The 20,547-nt window shown below is 43.5% G+C and overlaps 1 protein-coding gene across 1 annotated transcript in view; it reads right to left on the bottom strand.

The window, feature by feature from the left end:
- RALGPS2 (Ral GEF with PH domain and SH3 binding motif 2) overlaps nt 1-20,547 on the bottom strand; it is a 338,606-nt gene that overhangs the window by 276,748 nt on the left and 41,311 nt on the right. Inside the window, exon 4 of the mRNA XM_073216813.1 lies at nt 5,632-5,779. The gene's annotated coding sequence lies outside the window, so the exon portion shown is untranslated. The remainder of the gene's footprint in view (nt 1-5,631; nt 5,780-20,547) is intronic.

Below are 20,547 nucleotides of genomic sequence, written 5' to 3'. Positions count from 1 at the left end.
TGAGATTGAAGCCTGAGGCTTGGCTGTAGCCTCTTTATAGCCAAGGCAAAGGGGGAAAAGTGGTATTTGAATTATCATCTGAGGGGAGGAAGCATCTCATTCATGTCAGGGGGATGAAGTTTCTCTGGCCCAAAGGTCTGAGATATTCCTCATGTGGGCCATCAGATAGAAGTTTCTGGAGGATGCTCTGAATGGTGTCTTTAACGAGAGTTTCACAGCACATGCAGTAGGAATATTCTCTTGTCTATTTCATCCAGATAATCTTCCATAACATTCCTATTGCAAATATTAAAGTATCTCCCCCAGATAAAATGATCTCACTGGCTTTTCAAAAAGGTAAGATAGTGAGCAATTAAAAATTGCCTTCTTTAGTGAGGTCTGAAACTCAGGAATTCCTTACTGTGCTTATGGGCAGAGCATTTGCTGTGAAACCCAGGTGGGCAGGTGGGAGGTTCAGTCTCAGTTATGAAACTTTAAAGAATCTGGCCAGGATCCCTGTCTAGATCAAAGGCCTCCCATCCCTGCCTGGAGCTGGGCTGTGAGTGGGGGATGTGTCTGAGGAAAAGCCAGAAATTTCCCAAGGAATCAGTTTTGGAGCTGGGCCAGTATGAGCCAGGGCTCTGTTGAGATGCCAAAGTTTTACATAGTAGAATATTCCAACATTTGAACATGAAAGATAGGGTGGGCAAGCATCAACAGCCTCTCACCCCAGCTGTGGAAATTTCTTAGTAATGTCCTTGGAAGACTGAGTTCTAAAGCCACCTTACCCTCGCTTACTGATGGCTTAGAGAGGCCCTGAAACTAATAATCCCTTCTCTGAGGGATTCTGAATTAATTGAGAAATAAGACAAAGTTGTAAAACTAATGGGAGCAAAAATACAAGTGTGGTTGGGAAATGTGGCTGATGTCTATGGGCAAATGAGTTTCCCAGGTCTGAGACCCAGAATCAGACAGTCTTTCCCTTCCATTGTAGCAATACCTGGCCAGAGCAGGCTTTTGTAAGTGGGACAAGGAAGAATTGAGAACATGTGCTCCCTAATTGGAATTTTCTCCCAGTGGGGGGAGAGAGAGAGAGAGAGAGAAAGGGGCTAGGCAATCCTCCCTAGTGTCACCGTCCAAACTCAGGAGAGCTATTCTCTGTCCTCTGGGCCACCAGAAAAATGTATTCTCTATGTGTCTGCTGGGATGAATTAGCCACAAAAGTGGCACTGAGGGGTTTGGAGGTGTGTTGTGGACATGTTTGATATGGATCATTTAAATGTTGGTGGCTGCCTGCTTAAGACAATAGTTTTTGTGTAATACCTTTGGCGGTTGAGGTTAAACCCTACTTTTTGAAAATAGGAAGATCCTGCCACTATTTTCTTCTTTCTACTTTCGTTAGGAAGACTATACCTGCTGTTAATTTTGGCAAGGACGTGTCTATTTCTCTAAAAGTGGTGTCAGCCATTAAGAGCTATATTAAAGAAAGAGGAAGAGGGTGGACCCCAAGGCACTCTTGTTTTATACTTCTTAACACTCACTTGGTCCTTCAAGGTCTTCTCAACACTCCTTGATTCAGGGGTTGGTGTTGTAAACAAGATCTTGCAAGAACAGTAAAAACAGTGATTTTGATAAGCTCATATTGCTCCATCTGCAGTTAGTTCTGCTCAGTGGTGTGCTGTAAATGCACAAAAAAGGACTCTGAAATAAAGTCCTGATTTATAACATTTTCTATTTTTCGATTTCTGTGGGGTAAATAAATCCTCCCTCCATGGCTGATTTCAAGCTACCAGTGTGACGTCACCACACATGGAGTTGGGAAGAGAAACACAGTAGCCCATCATTTTATGGTATTTCCACCAAAAAGAATCAATAAACCCGAATAATCTCAAGAGATTTGATGTTCTATGTTAGTAAAACATTAGTGAGTAAAATGTAAGTAAATAAGTAGGAAGTGATATATTTTGAGTATTTACTATATTTGTTTTTCATATAATTGATTCAGTTGTAAGTTTATATAATTTAATTTGTAATAATGGTTGCTTTTAACAATTGGCTTGCAAAATTTAAGTATCAGCTCTCGGGAGCCAGGATGAGCCCGCTCCAGCACACCAGTGGTTCAATTATGATCAAATGACTAAAAGCCAAGAAAGATCAGTACCTCCAGGACAGGAAAAAAGTACCAATCAGGGGTCAATAATGCAGTCAGTGTTGGGTAGAGCCCCAACCCTGCCATTTGTTAGGAAAAGAACTGAATGTTCGATGGACTGTTGTGGGTAAAATTGTAACATTTCCAGAATATCTCATCTGGCTTTGGCGCATTTGCATATCCTCAGGGGTGGACAGAAGTTCATCTCCATGTCAGTGGGTAATTACCTGGGCAACTGAGGGCATGTCTGAACCTGAGAGGTGAAGGCGAGGGGCTGGCTTGCTTGCTTGCTTCCTCCGGAACAGGGGAGAGAGATGGTGCTGGACTGCAGTTTGTAAGCAATAAACGGGTTTAAACTTTATTTCTCCCTTTGGCTGATTTTGGTTTTTAGAGGTATTTTGCCCCGGGATTTCCTCTCCCCAGACTTACAACTGTCCAGCAAATTTAACATGTCTACAGTTTTGAAAGAATATAAAGGATATACGTCCTTTGAAAAAATGGGATAAATTCTACTGGTCCATCTAGAGTGGGGAACAATGCGACAAGGGTTAGAGCCCATCTGTTAGGACTCACTCACTGCTTGGTGACAAATGTTTTGATGTCAACTTGGGTTTTGCACTTCATGCAGTTTGCAGAGTTTGAGGCGGGTTATGGCTGAAAGGGCCACCAAGACCCTACTGTGCCACCCAGGTTGGGGGCGATAGGCACCATCCAGGGAGGCGGAGAGGGAGAGCAGAGCAGAAACGCCCAGGGAGAGCCAGAATGGACCCTCTCCTGCTCTGGTCAAGCCTGAGGCCGAGCATCAGTAACCCTCCCATAAAGAACAGTCTGGAAATGATTTCTTTGAATTTTAAGGGGGACTCTTTACCTAAAGATATTTGGCAAAGGGAGACTATGGTATCAGAAAAATAAACTAGCATTTCTTCTTTTTAAGAAGAAACACAAGTTTATTCTGCCTCTGACATACCCATGGGAAGAGTGGAAAGAGAAGTGTATTTGGGGTCAGTTCACCTACAAGCAGTTTTGCCTCATCGGACAAATCAGACACTCCACGCTGTTCCCTCCTCTGCCGACCCTGGGGCAGAGTGGGCATGACAACCGGCCTGTGTGAGTGGGACAGTCAGGTAAGAGAATGTGTGTGAAACCATCTTATATGCTCTAATCAGAAGCAACCCTTTAAAACCATATGTTGCCTTTGCAAATAGGTTAAACATTTTTTTCTTGTCTTCTTAAACCTCTTCTTTGCCAGAGTGACTAGCTATGGACCTAGGTACTTGCCCTGCCGCTGTTGTTGGCCCCCTGCCCACCCCTGCTGAAAGCAGCCCGCTCAGACTCAGCTCCTTCCTCTCCAAGCGGAAGGTGGACCAGTTGATCCCATTAATGTTTGAAAGTCCCCTTCGCTCCTGTCTTTCAGCAACTCTTCCTAAAAGCTTTATCTGTGTTTTGACTTAAAAAGCTAACTGAATTGTTTACCCATCTAGGAGGTCCTGTTTCTTATAAGAGGGCATCTTCACAAGGGTGACATCTCCCTCTGTTTTCTGACCTTGACAGGTGGGTAAAGGGATGATTCTGTTTTCTCCCTCAGGTTTGAGTCCAACCAAAGAAAATAAGCACAAAGGATCCCAAATCACAGCGGATTGTGTATCATTTAATGTGGTAAAGACCCTGCAAAGTGACCTGAAGTTCTTCCTCAGTTTGATCTATTTGCTGAGCTCAAGGTCATTTTTCGTTCAGCAGAATGTTATGTTGTTTTTCCAGCCATTGGACAGCAAGAGAATGCAAAGCACATTTTGTAGTTGGGTTTTATGCACACAGGGTTCCAAGATAAATTCAATACATATGTTCTGATTCATTCACACTTTACTCACTAAATAACTATTTGATATCCAAGGCTTCAGAATTTTAATGAAAAATTTCTTCAAAGTAGCCTTTCCTTTGAACCCAGCAGTCATATTTTCATAAGAATAAGAATTAATAATGGCAGTGGAGTTTGCACGTGTTTGAAACATTGCCAAAATCTCTCTTTTCTCAGCTTCAGGCTTCCTTCAAAGTAGCTAATGTATCAAATCATAATTTTAAAAAAATGCATGTACATGTGGGTGTGTGTCAACCACATAAGCATGTACCAGGAATTGCGCCAGGCACTTTACATACATTGTCACTAACATTTATAACAGTGTTTGAAGGTAAATATTACTTCTCGTCATTTACAGGCAAGGAAGCTAAGGCTCAAAAGCTTTCATGACTTGCCCAAGGCCAGAGGTGACAAGTTGCAATGCCAAGCTTCTATTGAACTCTCTCTGTTTGAATCTTCTTGGTTAGTTTTGTTCAATTCAGCAAATATTTATCAAGTGACTCTATGTGCCAGGTGCTGTCCCAAGGCCTAGGAGAAAAACAAGGGAAGACCTTGAGATGCTCCCAGCAAAGGGCTTCTTATTTTTATGCCTCAGCATGTGATGGGAGAGGGCAGATAAGTGGGGCTTTATGAGTTTGTATCAGTAGGGGTGTGTTTGATTGTAGGTAACAGGAGACCCATTTCAAACTGCCTTAAATTATAAGGAAGACACACTGTGCTTGAGAATTCTAGTTAGCCCCTTCTACCAGGAGCAGAACCCCCCTGTTTTAGCCAGGCATATGGCCTCCCAGAAAAAAGACACCATTTTTTCAGCCACACCTGAAGCTAGGTGTGGCCATATAGCCAGTTCTCAAATGTAAACAGGAGTGCTATGTGCATCTTCTGGAAAGTGGCTTTTCCGTTTCTCCTTGCTGACTGGATTCAACTGTGATGGCAGTAGTCGGAGCAGCCACCTTGGACCATGGGGGAATAAATTATGTGTTAAGAAGGCAGAGCTGCCAGGTGTATACTATTCCTGGACTATCTGCTTGGGTTTTTTGTTTGTTTGTTTTTTAAACTGAGAACAAAATAAACTTTTAACTTGCTTAAGCCACGGTTATTTGGGGTTTTCAGTTACTTGCAACTGAACCTAATCCTAACTCATACATTCACATAGCTGGAAGGTCCAGAGGTAGGGTTGGCCTCAGTGTTAGTTTGATTTAGCAACTCAGTGACAGCAGCAAGGATCAGTTTTGTTCCAGATCTTTGATTTGCCTTCGGTATCGGTTTAATCCCAAAGTTGATTCTCTTTCATGGGGCAAGATGGCTGCCCACAGAAGATGGATACATGCTTCCTTGTCAATTTTCAGAGAGAGAGAGAGAGAGAGAGAGAGAGAGAGAGAGAGAGAGAGAGAGAGAGAGAGAGAGATCCAGAGTGCTCTCTTAAAAACAATGAAGTTCCTTTACCAGACACACTCTGACATCTTGCTTTCCTTTCACTGGAATTAGGTCAAGTGCAGCCATGTGACCAGTCACATGAACTGACTGGCTTAGTTCTGACAGAACCGACCAGCAAGGGAGTTGGGCTGGCACTAACTGACTTGCACTTGCCAGGGGCCATCGCTGGAGGTGGGGTATATTTATATTTTAATCAGGATAACATACTCACTGAGGGTCGTACAGTCATCACTGGCACGGATGAATTTAACCTTCACAGTCTGCACTGTCCCTGCAGGTCCCCAGTGGTGCACTGTGTGAGGGCCGCATAGTGTCTTCTTTGTGTGGCTGCCAGGAGGATTCAACGAAATACGTAGCCCCTTTTTCAGGAAATAGAAAGAGGTTGGTGGGCTAGGAGGGGTCATTTTACTGGTGAGTCCAAACAATGGCTCCATGGGGTTCCCAGACAAATCCCTTGGAAATGTGCAGAGATGTCAGCCCCAGGGCCTCCCAGGGTGGTGTGACTGAGGGAAGTGCTACCTGAGTATTTCTCCTCCACCCCCTGCACCCCCTCCAAGGCTGCCTGAAGTGCCTATAATCTCTGGACTTTATATTCTTAGGGATTAAAACTTCTTTCCAGAAAGTTCCCAGTAACCTGGGAGGAGTGACACATCAAACCTCAGCAAAAATGTGTTGATTTGGTTAATTAGAAGACCTCTGACCACTGCCACCTTCTTTACTGAGCCAGTAGGTGGTAGGGGTGTTGTCATAGGTAAGAGAAAGTTCCCAGGTTCCAGCTAATCAGGGAGGGCAGGGTAGGCTATCAAAATGGTGGTCCTGAGTCCCTGACCAGGAGAGGAGTCAGGGGTAGTAAGGATGGTCAGGAAGTGGAGACCATGAGGGAACATCAAAGACCGTTTCTGAGACTTAATAATTTAGCCTGGGGCTAGCCCTGTCAGTCTATTCCAAGTAACAAAACAGTAATTTGATTCTGTGGCTTTGAGAGATAATAGCTCTATTACTTCCCATCCTGGATGCACAAGTGGTTGCCAGGATCTCTGAAGCTTTGTTTTTTACTCATCCATCTGGTCTAAGGCATGCCCACATGGCTCAGTACACAGCCTGTTAAAATGCCTGGGCTCTATCAGTCTCCCCCGAATGGAGAGGAACAACCAGAAGGGGGGCATTCGTTCAGTACCGAAAGCCTGTCAGAGAAGGAGAGAAGCCAGAAACCCTGGCCCAAGTAGGAGGAGAGGGGGCTAAGGCACAGGGGGAAGCAGAAGACGTTTTCCATTATTTTCAACCAACTCTAAAAGCAATTTTACAGTAAGTATCTTTTTCTGTGGTAAATTCATTTGGGTAATATCCTCCCACCATTTCAAGCATAATTTAAGCTTGAACGAATTAGGTATGTGGTACTTAATCCAAAACAGTGGGGACCTAATTTTTCTTCTGAAGAGCCATTTCTGAACTTCTTAAGTGTTTGATTTCAGACCTCTGCATCAGTGATATTTCTCTAAGTGCCATCACTGGACCGTTCATATACGAATCACATGGCAGGGGAGGGGTGGTAGTGGCATGGTGAGTGACAGAAATGCAGATCTCCAAGTTCCAGAATCTATTAAACTAGATTCTCTGGGAGTAGCGCCTAGAAATAAGCATTTTAAACCAGCAAGCCATGAGATTTTAATGCACTCTACGGTTTAAGTACATTGATTCTTAGAGAATACCAATAATAATACCTTACAGTTTATGGAGCTGTATGCTTTACAAAGACTTTTGTGTAGTACCTCATTTGAGCCTCATTTCCAGCCAGGGAAGAATGTCAGAATAGACATTATCATTTCCATTTAATGAAGGTAGACCACAGGTCTGTGCCTTCAAGTTACTTGTAGGAGGTTATATGCTCATAAACGGGGTAGCCCAGACTGTTAACGCAGGTCTTACAGCACCAAGTTGAGTGCTTCTGCCATTACCCTGAACGGTGACAACAAAATGTGGAACCCCATTTTGGGCCACTGTCTACAGGGAAGGAAATAGACATAGTTGGAACAGTCCCAGGAGGAAGCATCTCTCTATAAAGGAGCGTTTTTCTATACATACATATATAGAGACAAAGAGTGTGTGTGTGTATGTATGTATGTATGCATGTATGTATGTCTCTATCATCTATCTATCTATCATCTATTATCTATCTATCTATCTATCTATCTATCTATCTATCTATCTATCTATCTATCATCTATCTATCTATATCTATCTCCCATTGGTTCTATTTCTCTGGAGAATTCTGATTGAATGTAAACCTCTTTCTTTTTACCTCAAAATCTCAGACTTTGTGGGGTCAGATGGGTCACATTTAGCCTTGACCTCTTCCCAGTTGTTGGGTTTATAACATAATGCTAAGGGGACCGGAGTTATGCATTGCATTCCATGTGGAGATGTTACCTTAACTTTGTTTCATGCCTTTAGGCTTGGCTCTACTTCACAGACAGCTGTCTTGTGGTGTGGAAGAGTATAAATGGGGTGTTCCTAAGGGCCACAGAGGCCAGACCCCTTCTCAGCATTGCTTCAGAAAGAGACCACTGGCAAGACACTGCATAAGCTGAACAAGTCCTTTATTAACTTGGATTCTGCATGGATTTTTATGTCACATTTAGTGAAAAATGCAGGTTACACTGGTGGCTTTACACTGCTGTAATGAAAATATTTTGCTAATAGTAATTTAAAGATTAATTATAGTCAATCCTGAGTTAGAACAAATCCATGCCATTGAAGGGCAATCTCGGTGCAAAATAATGACTGTGTTTCTCTAAGTATTGGTCAGGCTGTGTATTTTTCCATGTTCCCCACATCTAATCTCTGTCTTTTATTTTTATTTCTTTGATATCCAGAAATATATCTGCCTTCCACCACTAAGATAAATATACTAGCTTATTTTCTAGTTTTCAAAATTGTTCATGGCTATTGTTTAATAATTCTCTGAACCATCTGGGTTCACCAAAATGTATGATGCATGTAGTAATGAATGCACTTGAGAGTCAGGAAACATCACATCACTTTTCTAGCTCAGGTTCCTCTTTGGGCCCAACAGTAATAACTCAGGGAGGAGGACCTCACTCTCCCCGGCCCCTCCCTGGGTTGTGCCAGGCCCTCAGGGCCCACTCGATCCAGGAAGATGGAGAAAGGCCTGTCATTACTCCATTCGGTCACTGTACATGCTCCTGGCCCAAGCCTACATGACCTCCCAAGGGCTTGGAAGGCCCTACAGCTCCTCACCAGGCCGGACTGCCTCCAAGCTGAGAAGCACGATGTCTGGCCTTGGCAACGTCCCAACTGCCACCCCCCATTCAAGGTCCTGGGCACTGTGCTCCTCTCTCCTTAGAGAACCCTCAAAGCAGAGAGGCAGTCACTTTACCTGGCACCAAACCTCTCCCCAACTCAAACCCCTCGTGGCCCTCAGCCTCACCCCCACTCCCACCCCTGGCCTCCTCTGGCCTTGGAACCAGTGCTTCCAAACAAAACCTTGTCCTCAAACAAAACGTGTCCCTTAGGAACCAGAAACACGGAATGCAGCCACGGGCTGCCTTCTCTGAGAGGGGCTAGGGGAAATTCCCTTCAGTCTTTACTGATGAGTCCAGAGCAGCAAAAAGAAACAAAGCTCCCAAAACCCATAAACCACAGAAAAAAAAGGCAAGATGCCACATACTTTCTCAATAATTCACTGTAGGTATGACAGATATGTATTATAATCATTCCGCATTTATTTGGGAAAAAAAATCATTGTTTTTCCTATAGCTTTGTTTAAATAATTTGCTTTTTTCTATTATACCACTTATGTATCCTTCCCTCCTGCAATATATTTTGTCCCCAAAGCTGTTGAATTTATTTCTAAAATACCCATTTTATTGAGTGATTTTTTTAACCTCTTCCTGTTTTGATGTCAGTACTCTACAATCTTCATATGATTTAGTTGTTACATGTTTCAAAATCTAATAGGGTGCATCAATCAATTTTAAAAAAGATCTTGTTCTTGATTGCTCTTTCTTTTGGATTAGTTTTACATATTTGTCAAGTTGTATAAATTTGTAGCAATTTTGTAGCAATGTTGTAGCAATTCATAAACTAATTTAAGATATATTATATTATCTTTATATTCCCTTCTTACCCAGAAGCAAGGTAGGTTTTGCCAATTGTCGCCTCCCTTCATTTCTCCTATTATGGTGTTTCACAATTCTTTCCATAAGCTACATTTTTTAAATTCCATGTTGAATCAGTACTGAAGAATTTACATTTTTTCTTACTTCAGAGAATGGAATCTCTTTTTCTATGTGTGCCACTAGCATCAAAAACAACACCAGAGACATAATGTAGGGGGGTGGGCATGGGGAGGGCTGTACAACACAGAGAAGACAAGTAGTGATTCTATAGCATCTTACAGTGCTGATGGACAGTGACTGTAATGGGGTGCGTGGGGGGACTTGGTGAAAGGGGGAGTCTAGTAAACATAATGTTGCTCATGTAATTGTAGATTAATGATACCAAAAACAACAACAACAACACCAGATTTTGTGGACTTGTCTTATCCTCCATAGTACTTTGTCACCTCTTGCTTCTTGGGTATTGCAGGTATATAATAATGTCGTTTCCCAAAGACACTTTAATTATTCCTTTCTTGTATAGATGCTTCTGTTCTTGCCCTTCTTAAATATTGTCAGTGCTTCAATGCTGTGCTGAGGGTTATGGTGGCAGAAGGCACACTGGCTTTGTTTCTGTTTTGAAGGGATTCTCCATTTTATATATTGGCTCATAGTTTTGATTTCTTTAAGAAAGAAATTTTAATACACAAACACTTCTCTCTAAAATACTTAGAGTTTCAAAAGGAATAAATGCTGACTTTATTGGAGCTATTTCTTGGCATCCATGGAAATGATGAAGTCATTTTATAAATTTTTCCTATTAGCATGATGATTTGAAACCCATCCCTTGAAAGGATATGTGGGCAATGCAATAATATCTGGATTCAGCTCACAACTTAAAGCTAAAACACAAAGAAACAAGCAAGCAAGCAAACCAACCAACCAACAGACCCAGTGGCTCAGAAAGGCCTGAACTTCTTTATGAATGAAGTACAATTTATTTGGGAGGGTTTATTCCCCAGATACCCACCAAGATAGCCCTTTGACACGTGCTCAGCTGACTCCCCAGACCATCGCATAGCACCTCCTGCTCACTCCTGCACTTCTTTGGGCTGTGAATTGTACCAAGGCCTCTGCCCAGCTCTAAGAATGCCCCTCTCTGACAATCTTCCTTGTTTACGACAGAGTTTTGTAACCATGGTGCATATTTTTTGGTCAATGCCAGGGATGAAAATTTTATTTACTGCCTCGCATTGTGCTCTGAATCACAGCAATATTATGTCATAAGATAGCTTTTCGTGTCCTACTACAAAATAGGGTTAGACTTTCATTACTAGATATACATTGATAATTAATAATAAGCAGTAGTTTTTGGGTAAGTAGAGACTGGAGGAAAATATTACAACCCTGAGTTATAAAATCTTGATTAAAAAGAATGGTAAAATTAACTGATACATTTTAAACTGTGATATATTTTAAACTAATACACTCCGTATTGATCAATGATGAAATTTTTTTTTAATAAGTGTGGGTAAAACTGCAGTATTTCCAGAATCTCTCACCTGGGCTTAGTGCATCTAAATATCAATAGGTGTTTGCAAGGGATGGAGAGAAGTAGTCCATCTCCATATCAATAGGTAATTACAAGGGGGAGCTAGGGCTTATCTGGACAGAAGAAGTAGGGTGGGGTCCCTCTTTGCAGGGGTCATGAGAGACACAGGCAAGCAGAAGTGGACAACTGCTTATAAACAATAAATGGATTTTCTCACTTTATTTCTCCATTTGACTGATTTTGGTTTCAAAGGTTATTTGCCCTGGGCTGGGAACATATTTTCCCCCTGGAGTTACACCTGGCAGAGGTCAGCAGGACCTCTGAGCCTGAAATATGTCTTCATGGGTGCAACGCTTGGGCAGGCTGCAACCTAGGGATGGTGGGGAGGCCCTGGTGGCTCCAGTGATGGATGGTGTGGCTTCACTCAGGAGCCCCCATTCATGGGGCTTCCACTTGGGGAGGCCCTAGTGGGAAATTGGTCTAGAGAAAAGCACCTCCTAGACAGATAAGCCCTTCCCCAGAACTGGGGAAGGGTAGAGACACTGGAAGTTGTGGAATTAGCTCGCCATGAGATAGAAGACTGCTTAGAGGTCCTGAGTAGCAGTGTAGCAGCTGGGATTGTGGGATGTCTGTTTCTCGAGATACTGGAAAGTCAGTAAGAGGAGAGAGAGAGACTTCAGCAGAAGAGAGACACACTTCAGCATCCCTTGGAGGAGCTGGGAGATGACCTACCAGATGCTCTTAAGAAAGAAAGACTGTTATTGAGAAAACAGGTCGTGTTCCTGGAAGATATGTTAGCAGTGAGAGAAGAGGCAGCAGGAGAACCCGCATTGAAGGAGGCTGTGGGGGGAAGCAGGGTGGAGGAAAGAGCAGTGCCTTCAGTCCTGGAGATGGTGGAGGAGGTGTCAGGAGAGGATGAGGGGGTGGGGCTGGGGACAGTCTGTTACCAAGGTCACCACCGGAGAAACCAACCTCTCCTGTATTAAAGGCCCACCTGGTTGTAATTAAGAAAATAAAAATGTAACAACCATGGGCTCCGCAGTGGGAGGAGCTACCCCCTCCACAGGTTGTGGAGCACTTCATGCTCTGCCCCTATACTCAGGATGAGCTGGTGGACATGAGCATCTGGTTTCGGTAGAAGTTGTCAGAACCTCTGCCTACATGGCTTTTGCATCTCTGGGATATGAGGGTGGAAAGCATTGTTATGTCAGGTTCTGAAATGGGTAACTGACTTCCCAGTTGTCTAACCTTTCCCTCCAGCAGTGGTTGCAAAGTGCCCATCACACCTCAGGGAATCAGGTGCTTCTGGATTGGCTGACAGCAGCCATCAGGGCAGTTTGGTGTAATGAGGGTGATTTACCATACTTAACCACTACCTAGAAAATGTATGCAGAGCTCCAGCAGTTACAGGAGTTGGGCATGAAAAATATCATCTATAATATGGTCCCTTAGGGCCACAATGAGGAGTTGTACACCATAGAAATGAAAAATCTGGTGCTGCATACAGCTCCCCCATCTCTCTTTGGGTCCCTAGTGACTATTCTTGTCCCCCATATAGGGCAACCCGTAAGTGAGGCTACTCGTACTTTGGCAGATCTGGAGGAGGTTGAAAGAATAAGAGCATGGAAGAAAGTACAGGCTACAACTGAAAGGAGAGGTGCAAAGGGCCCCGTGAAGGTCTTGAGGACCCAGATGTGGGTTGATTTGATAAAGGTGGGGTAGTGAAAGGAAAACTTGATGGGCAGCCCAACAGAATCTTGTTAGAACTGTGGCACCAATTAAAGCCAGAGCAGCAGTTCCGGCCACTGAGGTCCAGGACACGGAAGCTAGAGGCATAGCCCCATGTCCAGCCTGTGTCCCTGTAAGACTTCCTGGGGGACAGTACTCAGGCTCCGCCTGGGCCCTCACCCCCACAGGATGACAACTGGGTGTCGCGGTTCGAGTGAGGGGTGGGTCAAAGCCTTTATCTTGTGGGACGTGGTGGGGACCAGAAGCCACATGTAGAATTAACAATTAATTGGTCCCCTGTGAATGTACAATGTGTCCTGGCACTGGTGGACACAGGAGCTAAATGTTCTCTGATTTATGGCAATCCTGAGCAGTTTCCTGGGACCCCTGCTGTGTAAGATAGCTATGGGCATAAGGTAATTAGAGTGAAGAAAGCCCAAATCCCACTGGGTTTAGGGCGTTTACCCCCAAAGGAGTATTCTGTGTACATTTCTCCCATTCCTGAATATATTTTGGAGGTAGATATCCAGGGCCTGTGGTTATAGAACACTGCAGTTGAGTTCAGACTGAGGGTACGCATGGTAAAGGCAGTTCTGAGGGGACATGCTAAGCACATGCCTGTGGCTCTGCCTATATCTTGGTGGGTGACACCTACTAAGCAGTATAATTGGCTTGGTGACACAAGGAAATTGGAGAAACTCTATAGGAGTTGGAGAAGGTGGGCATCATAAAGCCCACTCATAGTCCTTCTAAATCCCTGGTGTGGCCACTGAAAAAGCCAGATGTCTCCTGGCATAGGACCATGGATTACAGGGAATTGAATAAAGTCATACCCCCTTTGTATGCTGCTGTTCCCTCATTAGCAGTCCTTATGGACACCCTCAGTCATGAACTAGAGATGTATCATTATGTTGTGGACCTTGCTAATGCTTTCTTCTCTATTGACATAGCACAGGAAAGTCAGGAACAGTTTGCCTTCACGTGGGAAGGCTGGCAGTGGACATTCACTGTCCTTCCACAGGGATAATTCCAAGTCCCACCATTCTAGCCCAGAACTTGGCCACACGGAAGACACCACAAACAGTGCAGCTGTATCACTACATAGATGATATCATGCTCACATCTGATTCTCTTGCAGATTTAGATTCTCTTGTAGATCTAGACTGCTGCAACATCTATAGGGGAACGGATGGGCTGTGAACAGCACCAAGATTCAGGGACCTGGTTTGTCAGTAAAGTTCTTGGGGGTCATTTGGTTGGGTAAAACTAAAGTTATTCCAGAAGTAGTCATAGATAAGGTCCAGGCTTTCCCACCCTTACCGCTGTGGCAGCATTACAAGAGCTTTTGGGTCTCTTGGGTTACTGGAAAGTGTTTATCCTGCACTTGGCACAAATCCTGAAGCCCTTATACTGGTTGGTAGGAAAGGGCACCAGGTGGGACTGGGATGAAACATGTGTAGCTGCTTTTACTGCTGCTAAGCGAGCAGTCAAGGCTGTACAGACCTTGAGGGTAATGGACTCATCAAGGCCCTGTGAGCTAGATGTTCATGTAACCAAAGATGGTTATGGATAGAGCCTTTGGCAGCATCTTGAACAGACACACCACCCTATTGCATTCTGGTCACAACTATGGAAAATAGCAGAGGTCTGGGTCACCTTGATAGAGAAGCAACTGGCTGCTATGTACCACACCTTGCTGGCTATAGAACCCATCACTGGAACAGCTCCAACCAAGGTAATAACCCCCTATCCCATTGCAGGGTGGGTGACAGACTGGACCCAAAGGTCACAGAGTGGTGTGGCACAGATGCCTACACTGGCCAAATGGGGCGCATATTTACAGTAGTGTAACACCCTCTCTACTAGCCCCTTAAGTGGAGAACTCCAGTGCTTACTGGGGTCAGTGACATATATCAGTGGAAAGCAGGAAAAACTTGCTTTTGAGCCATTGGTAGCCATGACAGCTCCAGTCATGGGCAGCCCCTGAAGTGGAGGGCTGTAACTTTCCATCCTAAGACTGAGACAATATGGATGGAGGATGGAGATGAGAAGAGCAGCCGATGGGCTGAGTTGGCTCGTGATCACACAGCAGCCCTACCCTAGAGTTGTCTGCACTGACAGCTGGGCTGTCTATTGGGGCTTAACCCTGTGGCTACCGACATGGCACCATGTCAACTGAATGGTTGGTCACTGGCCCCTTTGGGGGCAGAATTGTGGCAAAACCTATGGGCCTCTGGTCAGACTAAGACAGTTACTGTAGATCATGTGACTAGCCATTTGCCTTTGGCATCCCCAGGGAATGATGAAGCAGACATACTGGCCCAGGTGTGTTGGCTACAAGGAAAGCCTGCCTCTGATGTAGCCCAATGGTTACATCAGCATTTGTTGCTTGCAGGTCAAAAAACATTGTGGGCTCACATATATATATATATACATAGATATATACTTATGTTTATTTCTTTACCTATGTCTATCTATCTACATATATATAGAGAGAGTGCTACGGTATGGAGTGTAGCACTTGCTTTCTCAAAAAAATAAAATTTAAAAGCCAAAAACTACTTGCATTTTGGTCCAGTACAAACAGCATCTCCGTCAGAGCTACACTGCCCAATAAGGTAGCTACTCGCCATGTGTGGCCACTGAGCCCTTGACATGTGGCAGGCCTGAACTGAGATGTGCAGTAAATGCAAAATACACACTGGATTTTGAAGACTTCATAGGAAAAAAAAAAAGGAATGTAAAACATTACAGTAGAAACATTTTTACACTGATTGCCAATTGAAGTGAAAATAGTTTGGCTATATTGAATTAAATTAAGCATATTATTAAAATTAAAAAAAAAAAAAGACATTGTGTGCTATAGCCTTTTGGTGTGGCTTGCCATTGACCTTTGAAGAAATCAGCAGAGCCCGGAAAGAGTGCCTTGTGTGCTCTAAGAGGGATTTACACCAAGTCCCGCAGCAACATGGGACAATAGTGAAGGGGCCAATACCCCTTGTCAGGTGGCAGATAGACTATATTGGCCCTCTGCCCATATCAGAGGGCTATCGGTGTGCCATGGCTTGTGTGGACATGGCTACTGGACTGTTGGTTGCTTTTCCTGCTGATCGTGCAGATCAGCAAACCACCAAGAGGGGCCTAGAGCATCTCTTTGCAGCCTATGGCCGGCTGCAGGTGATTGAGAGCAATCAAGGCACCCACTTTACTGCACATGCATTACAAGAAAGGGTGCAGCAATTAGGAATAAAGTAGAAGTTTCATGTACCATATAACCCTACTGAGGCAGGCATGATAAAGAGGTACAAGGGTTTGTTGAAACCTGGCCTGAAATCAGACACCAATAGTCTACAGGGCTGGTCAGTTCACGTATGGACAGTGCTATGGTGTTTGAATGAGAAGCTCTGAAAAGGGTCCTTAAACCCTCTGGACATGCTAACATACATTGCTTCCTGTCATATACAACTGTACGTGCAAACCAAAAAGGAGTTATTGAAGCTACGATATGGTCAGCAGAGCAACATCCTGCTGCCAGTACCCACTGCATTAAACCCTGGAGACTCTGTTGAGTAGACATGGCCCTGGACATTTTGACACATGGACCAGCAATGGCTGGCCCTTCTGGCACCTTGGGGAAAAGCTGGCCTCCTGTGTATTCCTTGAGGAACAGCAGAGGGGCCCCCCAAAATCACGGCAGTATACCCAAACATCCAGGAGGTAAGAGCATCTTATGGGGAAGTTTTATCTTTATGGCAGTTCATGTATCTCCCATAGCCCTATATATTGACCCATGTGTAACTCCCACAGGAGGGTGGGGTGAAAGTCTGGTATACTAGACCAGGAGGAGATCCCATTCCTACTATTCTATCACAGGACCACTCTCATACATGCATCCTACCTGATGGACAAGATTTGCCTCTGCTGGTGTCATTAAAACATGTATCTTACTACCCTTAAGGTTATTTTCTTTTATAGTTCCTGTGTTCTGGTTGCACTCCGTGGATGCAGCTTCTGCACAATGATTGCTCTGAACTCCCTATCCATTCAGCTCCTGACCGCCCATGGAATGGGCAAGCTATGGACTTAATCTGCATAGGACTTTGAACCTAGCTAAATCCTCTGTTTTGATGATTTTCACGATTTTATTGCTGTTGTTATCGTACATCATTAGTCTGGTTACAGTGCTCCAATATTCTTGCACAGGGCCATCGTGGAAGATGGGGAGTGAGTAGATTATGAGGCAAGATTTCTGGAGGGGTGGGCTGTGGGTAAAATTGCAGTATTTCCAGAAACTCTTGCCTGGCCTTAGTGTATCTCTATATCAATAGGTGTTTCCAAAGTGTGTAGAAAAGTAGTACATCTCCATATCAATAGGTGATTACAAGAGTGAGGGGAGCAAGGTTATATGTGGACTGGAGAGGTTTGATGAAGTTCCCTTTTTGCAGCTGGGTGGTGAGAGACAAGGGTGAGCAGAAGTGGACAACTGCTTGTAAGCAATAAATGAGTTTCTCCCACTTTATTCCTCCCTTTGACTGATTATGGTTTCAAAGTAATTTGCCTCAGGGCTGGGAGAAAGGTTCCCCACCCCCCTACCACACTCTGCCCGAGTTACAACAGGCCCTACACCCCCAGTGAGGGGGAGAGACTGAGAGGGAATGCCTGGGTTCCAGGAAGCTTTCTAACTCAGGGTTCCAGTGCTCAAGAGGCCCAGAGGCATTTCCAGCAGTTTTGGGCTTCATGAGGTATCTGTACCTAAATAAATCTCTCCCTTTTGCTTAATAAAGACAGACACATAAGGAGATTAACTGTAAAATAGTATGATGTTCAGTAACAGAGATATACCTAAAGTTTTATGGAGCACAGTGAGGTGAAGGGAAGTGCTGAGATGGGTAGTAAGGAATGGCTTCCTATAGAAGGTGAAGTTAGACAGGTAGGGAAAGTGTTTCAGGCTGTGGGAACAGCAGGAGCAATGGAGTGATGGTGGGAACTATGAGCTGTTCAATGCTGCTGGACCATGAAGGCAGGGAGAGGCCAGGAGTGAGGCTGGTTCACAAGATGGGCAGGAGCCCTATCAGGCAGAGTCTTGGGAGCCATGGGAAAGAGCTTGGGCTTCATCCTGAGGTTCAGTGGTTCTGAATCCTGGTTGCACATTAGAATTTCCTGGGGAATTTTAAAAAGAAATATGAATGCCTTCTCCCATCCAGTCCAATTAAATCAGATCTGGGGATGGGAGCTAGGCACTGAAATTTTTTAAAAAGCTGCCAAGTGATTCGAATGCACAAATAGCACGGAGAAGCTGACAGGAAACCTTGAAAGGTTTTAAGCTAGAGATAGACATGCTTTTAGGACCATTGTCTAGGTAGTTGGACTTAAGGAGTGTGAGAAGGAAGGCAAGGAGACTGTTGGCAAACTGTTACAGTATGCAAGTTTGAGCCCCAGGACCTGACACAGCACGGAGGTTGCGGGAATGGAGGAAAGTCTCTGAAGCCCTACTTAGGAGATAAAACAGTTTAAGATTTACTGATTGAGAGGAAGTTAAGGTAGTCAGGGTTGACCTGAGGGTCCTAGCTTGGGTAATTGGAAATACCTCAGATAGGCAAACAGGAGGAAAGGGCCTATGGGGAACTGGTGGGTTCTGCTTTGGATATTTGAAATGTGAGGTGGTGCTTTGTTGTCCAGGTAGAGATCACACAGCTGTACAGACCAGTCAAATGCTTCTGGGCTAGACTGGGTGGACATAATTTGCAGTTCACTAGCTGACTGATGGTTTTTTATTTTTATCATCTCCAGAGAGTAATTTCCAAAAAAGTCACTTTGCTAATTTACAAAAGTGTTATGGGTGTTCAAAGCAAGGAGTGGGCCCCACCCCAGATCACCTCCCGAGATAGGGTGTGAGCTGTCTGCAGAGTGCCTCGAAGTCAGGTGGCTTCTCAGAGAGTTCTAAAATTAGTAGAGCAGCTGTGCTTGATGGGTGGCAATGCTGCAACTCACTCAGCCAAGAACTGGGCCTTCCTGCCGTGGGCATTGTTTATGTGAGTAGGTTGGGGATCAAGCAAGAATCCGTGTCTTTGAAGAACTCCCCCAGGACAGCATGTCATGCCAGTGTGCTTCAAGAGGGCAGAAAATGCTGTCCATTTCCAGGTGGAAAGGAAAGAATGGGGAGGAGTATACCGGAAAGGAGCCTCGTGAAAGGGTAATTTTTTAAGAAAATTCACTGTAGAAATGATACCCTTAAAGACAGGTGAGGAGGTAGTTTGCATCAAAGGAGTCAGAATTAGTTCTGAAACTGAAAACCTTCCATGCGGTTGTTCTGCGATTTGCACAGAACAGTGCTGTGTAAATGTTTCCTGGTTGTGGTTTTGACTCACTGGGGTGGTTCAGCCTGGGCTCCAGATTAGGGCTCTGCTGCCAACTTCATCAGTCAGAGGGATTTGGGGAGAGGGAATATGGGAGGAGGAATTTTTCCAAACATTTCTTTATTTAAAAAAATTATATATATGACATACATACTATGCATATAATACATACCTAAAGACACCACTAAAAACTATTCAAACTAATAAATGAATTCAGTAAGATTGCAGGATACAAAATTAATATACAGAAATCTGTTGTTTCTATACATTAATAACAATGAGCACACAGAGAAATTAAGAAAACAATCCAATTTACAAAGGCATCAAAAAGAATAAGATACCTAGGAATAAATTTAAACAAGGAGATGAAAGACCTGTGTTCTGAAAACTTTAAGACACTGATGAAAGAAACAGAAGAAGAAGCAAATAAATGGGAAGATATACCATACTCATGGATTGGAAGAATCAATATTTTTTAAATGGCTATACTACCCAAAGCAATCTACAGCTTCAATGCAATCCCTATCAAAATATCAAAATTTCATAGAATTAGAACAAAAAATCCTAAAATTTGTATGGAACCACAGAAAATCTCAAATACCCAAAGCAATCTTAAGAAAGAAGAACAAAGCTGGAAGCATCACAGTCCCAAATTACAAGCCATAATAATCAAAACAGTGTGGTATAAGCAAAAAAGTATACACATAGATCAATGCAACAGGATGCAGAGCCCAGAAATAAACCCATGCTTATATAGTCAATTAATTTATGACAAAGGAAGCAAGAATATACAATAGTGGAAAAACAGTCTCTTCAATAAATGGTATCAGAAAAATTGCATGCTACATGCAAAAGAATGACACTGGCCTACTTTCTTATGCCATATACAAAAATAACCTAAAAATGGATTAAAGACGTAAATATAAGACCTGAAATCATAAAACTCCTAAAAGAAAACATAGAGAATAACTTTTGGACATTTGCCTTAGCAATGTTTTTCTGGATCTGTCTTCCTTAGGCAAGGGAAACAAAAGCAAAAATTAAGAATTGGGATTACATCAAACTAGAAAGCTTTTGCACAGCAAAGGAAACCATCAACAAACCAAAAAGGCAACCTACTGAATGGGAGAGGATATTTGCAAATGATATATTTGATAAGGGGTTGATATCTAAAATATATAAAGACTCATAGAACTCAATGCCCAAAAAATAAAGAGTCCAATTTAAAAACTGGGCAGAGGACCTGAATAGACATTTTTCCAAAGAAGACATAGAGATAGACAAGAGACACATGAAAAGATGTTCAACATAACTAATCATCAGGGAAATCAAAACTACAGTGAGATAACACCTCAACAGTCAGAATGGCTAGT

This window comes from Manis javanica, chromosome 11 (assembly GCF_040802235.1).
Source record: "Manis javanica isolate MJ-LG chromosome 11, MJ_LKY, whole genome shotgun sequence".
Taxonomy (NCBI): Eukaryota; Metazoa; Chordata; class Mammalia; order Pholidota; family Manidae; genus Manis; species Manis javanica.
The sequence above is the reverse complement of the archived record's forward strand: the minus strand, read 5'-3'. Positions and strand labels throughout refer to the sequence as shown.